The 6,576-nt window shown below is 63.0% G+C and overlaps 1 long non-coding RNA gene across 1 annotated transcript; it reads right to left on the bottom strand.

Annotated features, from left to right (window-relative positions):
- Positions 1 to 302: 302 nt before the first annotated feature.
- On the bottom strand, positions 303 to 5,419 carry LOC114207794 (uncharacterized). Its single transcript, XR_003608919.2, has 3 exons — positions 5,031 to 5,419; positions 2,752 to 2,969; positions 303 to 546 (listed from the first exon to the last, which is right to left on the bottom strand). It is a non-coding gene; the product is annotated as an uncharacterized LOC114207794 (long non-coding RNA).
- Positions 5,420 to 6,576: the final 1,157 nt, after the last annotated feature.

The following is a 6,576-nucleotide window of genomic DNA, read 5'->3' as shown; positions in this document are numbered from 1 at the left end:
GTGTGTGTGTGGTGGCGGGAAGGGCTTGGGGGGTGCACAGAGGAAGTGCAGTTGGAGGAGGAGGGAACTGCCCAAAGCCCCACAGTTGAGATGCGAGTATTGGCTGTGGGAAGACTCCCAGAGGGGGCAGAACTGGGATCCATGGGTACACATGGCCATACATGGGCTCCTGTATGTCTGCAACTGGGCCCAGGACCCAGAGCATGTCCCAGACTGGCGAGAGTCACTGCTGACTGATCCTGCCCATGTGCACTTTATGAGTCATAAACAGCAACCCAACTGCAACAGCCTTCAGCATCAAAGAGAATTTATTGCCTCACATAACGAGAGGATAGGCTTCAGGCAGAGCTGGATCCAGGTGCTCAGCGGATGCCTTCAGGTATCTGTTGCTCTTCATCTCTTTGTCAGTCTTCCTCAGTGTAGATGTCCCTCTTTTGTGGTGTAAACTTCACTCCCTTCGTGGTGACAGGATGATAATAGCAGCTTCAAATTAATATCAACCAACTCAGCAATCCCAGCTGGAAAACGGGACCTTGTTCCCAAGGGCTGCAGAAAAAAACCCAGTGACATGCCCAGCCACCGCCACCCCCACGTTTTGGAGGTGTGGAGGAACCCTGCCTGGGATCCTGGAACCAGTGAGACCTGGGCTTCTGTGCCTATGACCTTCTGAGTGACTGTCCCCTCCCTGAGTCTCCTCCCCTATACCTATGAAGTAGGTACAGCCACAGTGCACAGAGAACAAGGACAAGATGCAGGCATTGTCTTGGGAGGCGATGGCACCATCCGGGAAGGTGCCTCAGTCACCTAGGGGAAATGAGGGTGAGGATTCGCATCTTGTAGGGTGTCACGAGAGAAAGCGTGTGGCACACCCTGCTACACCCACCCCACTCTGTACCAGCCCCCGCGTCCCAGAATCCTCTCTTTTTGGCTGGATCGTCACTCTTTTAAGGGCAAGCTGGGCCTGGAAGAATGAGCAGGAGAGGAGAATCGTGGGACGGGAGCTCCGGGCAGACCACAGCGTGAGCTAGGGTGTGGCAGCTAGGGTGTGGCAGCTAAGGTGTGGCGGTGGGAAGAGGCTGCCCTGAGGCAAGGGAGCCCCAAGGAGCTTGTTTGGAGCTGTCTTGGGCTGCGGTGGGCCTGGTGAGCGGGCAGGGGAAGCGGGGGGGGGGGGGGGGGGGCAGGGGGGGCGATTGGGCTGGCAGAAGGTCCTGCAAGGTGACCTCAGGCCTGGCCCTCCCTCTCCAGGTCACGGTCTCCCCCGGCTGCACCGTGAACAGCAGCGGCCCGGATGCCTTGGTGAGGGCTGCTGGCTGGGAGAACAGTTGCGGGGGCCCTGTCCAGAACCAGCAGCCTCAGTGTTTCCACCCGAGATGTGGGCACCCCCAGGCCTGGGCCTCTTTCCACTGCCTTCCGGCCACCGGGAGATGCTTGTCTGTTTTATCAGTGGCACCCCATGACTCTGACAACCGTCTCTCCTTATCAGCAGTCCCCCCGGCTGTCCATGGGGTGACAGGCGCCCCACTGGCCAGTGTGTCCACACTCAGACCCCCAGTTCCCAGGGAATTGCACCAGGCCCAGCAATGCGCTGGGACCCGGGCTGGTCATGTCACTGTGCCCAGGGCCGGGAGTTGGCAGAGGCCATGTCCCCCCCAACAGGGTTCCTGGTGCTGGGGGGCTGAGGCAGAGGACCAAAGCCTCCCCCTGCCTCAGTTTCCCCTTTGTGAAGGAAGTCCAGGAAGCAGGGGTTCCCAGAGCGGTTCCTTGCCTCCCAGCCCATCCCTGAGCCAGGGGGCAGCAGTGCCAGGAGGGCCAGGGCACCACCCTCTGAGCTCCGGCCTCCTGTTGCAGCACCACTGTCCTTTGAGCCTCTTCCTCCTGCTCCGGCCATTGGCAGCCATCTGTGAGGGGAGCCCTGAGGCACCGAGAGAGGAGGGGCTTTGTTTGACGCCCCACAGGGAGACAGGCAGAGCATGAGTAGACCTGACACCAGGCGCTGTCGGGCAGAAGGAACACTGAGGGCAAAGGCCTGGAGAACGGGCGGACCCTCAGGGGACACTGGCCAGGCCTCCATGAGCTTGGACTCAGCCCAGGGGAGGCTCTGGAGCCCGGCTGCTGGGGGACCCCGAGGGCCCGGGTGGTGGCATGGCTACATTTCCCTGTGGCCTGCTGGACACGGAGAACTAGCGAACTGTGACTGGTCGGTGCCTGTCACCTGCCCCACCGGCCCGCGGCATGTCTGATGAGGGCGTGAGCTGCTTCATCGCAGCACACCCATTACACAGCAGTCCTGCCTGGTGCCCACCTACGCAGCCCTGCCCTCAGAGCTGTCTGGCCCACTTCCGCCGGGACCCTGCCTGCAGCCCCCTCCCCAGTTGCCCCCCCATCTGGTTTTCCTCCTCCCTCCCCTGCTCCTCTGCCTTCTCTCTGGGCTCCCCTGCCACTGCCTGAGCCTTAGGCACACACCCCCCCCCCCCGACCCAAGGGCTGTGGAGGGCAGACTCGGGGGTCCACACCATGCTCATCAAGGTGTCTGGCCCAAACCCAGCCCTGCTGCTGGGATCCCCTCTTGGTGGGCCCACGGTGGGCCCAGTGACCCCACAGAGAGGCTGGCCAGGCCTCCTGGGTCCCCTTCCTCCCGGCTCCCTCCTGGGCCCAAGCAGTGCCAAGGCCCGCAGAGGACTTCATCTCGCCATCACTCCTGCCCTGCCTCTTCCTCCCCAGCTCTACTGAGCCCCCGCCCCTTCCCCTCACCTGGCCTCGCAGGGCACGCCCTTCCTGGCCGGTGACCTCATGCGTCCTCCCCCTGGGTGCAGGTCTCCCCCACGTGGATCTGAGCAGGTCCCTCGTGATGCTGGTGGAGGTGGAGGCGGAGGTGGTGGTCTTGGGTGGGGGTGAGGTTGGTGGTCGTACAATGGCAGTCTAGGGACAGGGAAAGGAACTGGCGCGCGACATCCTGCTTGGGTAGTGACCTGGGAGGACACAGGATGGGTCAGCTCTGGCTCCTGTGGCCTGGCCTGGACTCTGGCTCTGGAACCCTTGGGAAATTTGGAGCTCCGGGGGGAGGCCTGGCTCCTGCGCCCCACCTGGCCTGCCCCCCACCTGCCTTTCTGCTTTCAAGCCAGGAGCCTCTCAGGGCCTTGTCAGCCTCTGAGGGAACTTAAGAGGTGGGGTGAGGAGGGGGCCCTGAGAGGCTGCAGGGTTGGGGGGGCGGGAGGGTGTGATCACAACTGGTGGGAGCAGACACTGGGGTGGACAAGGCAGGGGAAAGGATTCGAGGAGAGGGCGACCCGCACTCCACTGGTGCCCTTGGCAGGGACCGGCCCACGGAGCCGCACTTCCAGCCCGCCCCTCCAATCTGCCCCCACCTCAGTGCGCTGCCCAGCAGGGCCTGTGCGCGACAGGCTCAGGGCCCCGGCCTCGGGCTGTGGCAGCTGGGAGGAGAGAGAGTGATGCGGAGACCCAGGGACAGGAGACAGGTGGTGCTGGAGGGAGCAGACGCCGCGGGGAGGCAAGCGGCCTGTGTGCCGCCACAGGGCCATCGGCCTCCCCCAACCCAAATGGTCCGGCCACAGGCACCCTCACCGGCCACCTTCCTTAGCTCGGTGGGGCTCAGTTGGGCCCGGGGAAGCTGACAGGACCCAACCTGGGGAGAGAGTGGGCGTGTGCAGGTCAGGGGAGGAGAGGCTTGGCCCCCTGCAGAGCAGGGTGGCAGTTAGCCCTGTCTGCTGGGGGCTGTGCTGGAAGCCTGGAGGCTGAGGGCTGAGTCTGTGGGGTGTCCCTGGAGGGGCCAGGCAGGTGGCTGAACCTGGCCCCTTACCCCAGCCTCCCCAGGTCAGCCTGGGCTCCCAGCTGGCCTTTATCTGGAGCCCCAGCTGTGGCCACGGGAAGTGGCCGTTTCTCTCTGCTGTGCTGTCTCCCCACCAGACCCGGTGATGGTGATAACATGGGAGAGCGTGGGGGGGATTGAGCAATCCCTCCTGGTGGGGCACACGGGGAGGCTCCGGGGTGCATGACCTCTGACCTGCTGGCCCTGCGGGGGGTGGAGCGCAGGGCAGCCTGTCCTGCCTGATGGCTGCGCTACACACAGGAGGCCGCTGAGGGGCAGGGGTCGCAGGCCACACTGCGTGGGCTCCAGGCTGCCTGCACCCCACTGCATCCAGGGAGCACAGGGCGGTGAGCCCAGGGCCCGGCACATGGGAGGTGCTCAATAAATGTGGAATGACCAACTTTGGGCCTCTTCCCAAATCTATCCCTGTTCCCAGTTTTCACTCCCCTACGCTGGATCCCCAAACCTTCCCAGAAGCCCTCTTCTTCCTCCCAGGGCTCAGCCTCACCCCTCCCCTGCTCCTAGGCCAACTGACAACCAAAACCAATCCTGGGAGCCTTCCTCCAACCCTGTGGTCTCTGCCCCTCTCGGGTGAGGGTCCCTGACGTCCAGGCCCTGGACATTCCGAACTGGTATGAAGTTGGGGCCAGAGGGGTCTCTTGAAGCCCAGATCTGATGCACTCTCCTTGCTTACACCCTGCAAGACGACTGGCAGCAGGCTTCAAGGCCTCTGGCCCCACCCAGCCTGCCTCCACAGCGGCCTCCTTTGCTTCCCCTACCCCCACCACTGGCTCTCAGTGAGGGAATGGGCCTTGGACAGAGGAGCCCAGGGTTGGGGTCAGCTGCTCCCCGAGGGAGCACAAAGCACCCCCCACCCCACCGTCCCCTAGCTGTGGGCTGCTGCCTCCCCGCGATCAAGCCCCAGTGCTGGCTGAGCATGGCTAATTAACGGCTCGACTCTGTTATCAGCCAAGTGCTAATTACTCTTTTGAATCAGAGCTGCCTGTGTGGAGGCTCCTGGAGGCCCAGCAGGGGGTGGGGGGAGCCGGGGAGCTGGGGAGCCTTGACCTCATCCCTCTTCACACAGGCCCTATCTAGTGCTCTCCTCGAGCCTCTGCTGGATGGCACCGCTCCTCCTGGCGGACTCCTACTCTCTCTTCAAGACCTTGCCCCGGCGCCCCCTCAGCGAGAGGCCTCTTCTCACCTGTCATGGCCACGGAGGACGACATGGCTAACCTCGGAGCGGAGAGGCTGTGAGCAGGACTGGCCGTGGTCTCCAGAAGGGGAGCTGGAAATGCTAAATCCCAGGTAAAGGCAGAGGAGGCGGGGAAGGCCCGATGCCTGGATCAACCCGAGGGTGAGTTGGCACTGAGAGGGTCCTGGCTCAACTTGAGGGGGCCTCTGAGTCCCCAGAATGGGGGCAATGAGCCCCATTCCCATCCCACCAGGTCCTGGGAAACCAGGCCCCACCGACTCTCAAGCCCCTGTGGCCCAAGGGACAAACGTGTCACCACCCTGTGCACACTGGGCCCAATACCCTTCTTCTTCACCCCATTCCCACACAGACACACCGGAGAGCCACAGCCTGACAGACTGCCCTCCCTGAGCACACACGGAGATACACACACACCCAAGACACCAAGGTCCATGCACACACCCAGCTGTTGACAGCCACAGATACCCGGAACACAGACCCACGCCCAAACACGCACCCACACACACACACACACACACGGGCAGGGCAGGAGGCCTGGGAGAACAGAAGCTGCCCCTTCTCCTGCCCCGGGCCCCCAGGGCTTCCCGTTTACGAGACTTTATCTATCAAAAATATATTAACCCAGAAGCCTGTTTCCATCAGAGTCTCGATTCCAGGGACATTTCCAGATAAGCCTTATCTCATTGCTGGTGCATTAGCCCCGCTGGTCGGGGGCCTGCCAATCATGGCCACCCCTCCTGCCCCAGCCCGTGGCAGGATGCCTGCCCATGACTTCATTCTGTATGTGCAGGCGGGCAGGCGGGGGCGAGGGGAGAGTTGGGCGGGGCACTGCTGCCCCTTGCCCCCCACCCCATCCCTCTGCCCAAAGCAGGGCCCCAGAAGGCACCTCTTTCCAAGGACACACCCAAGGCCTGAGGCGAGGGACGTGGGGATGTCTGGAATCACGCAGAGCCTGGATTCAAGTCCCAGCTCTATCTGAGGCAACGGCTATGGTCAGCCGAGCCCCAGTCCCTGCCACCTCCCACATCTACAGTTGAGGCAATGCTTCCCAGACCACCCTTACGGGTAGAAGCGCAGATTCAGCAAGTTGATGTGTGTGAGGACGGCTGCAGGGGGCTTGCACTCTCTTCTATAGCACCTAGAGCTGGCTGGGGAGCCAGGGGAAGGGGGACACTGCTGTGGGGACGCCCCTGGACGCTGCTGGCCCCCACCCCTGCCCACCCACCCTGGCTGCGCTTCTCCTTCAAGGGCTGTGTCCCGGCCTAACCCGGCTAATGGGTGCTTGGGTTTCTTCTGATGCCAGGCCTGATAGAGGCCTCTCCCCGAGCAGGCTGCAGCCCGCACTCTTTGGGGGCCCTGAGGCTTCTGGGAGTCACACACTGGGCGGCTCCTCCTCTTCACTGTGCCTCAGTGTCCTCCGCCTGAGTCTGCCTCCTCTCCTGTCTGCAGGCGAGATGGGAGGCAGGGAGAAAGGTGTGGGTGGATGTGGGCATGTCAACAGAGGTCCTAGAAAAATGGCCAGTTTGGAGCAGAG

This window comes from Eumetopias jubatus, unplaced genomic scaffold (genome assembly GCF_037043125.1).
Source record: "Eumetopias jubatus isolate StellerSeaLion01/CBP00866 unplaced genomic scaffold, mEumJub1_p1.0 scaffold_1, whole genome shotgun sequence".
NCBI lineage: Eukaryota > Metazoa > Chordata > Mammalia > Carnivora > Otariidae > Eumetopias > Eumetopias jubatus.
This window is presented reverse-complemented; position numbering and strand designations above follow the sequence as displayed.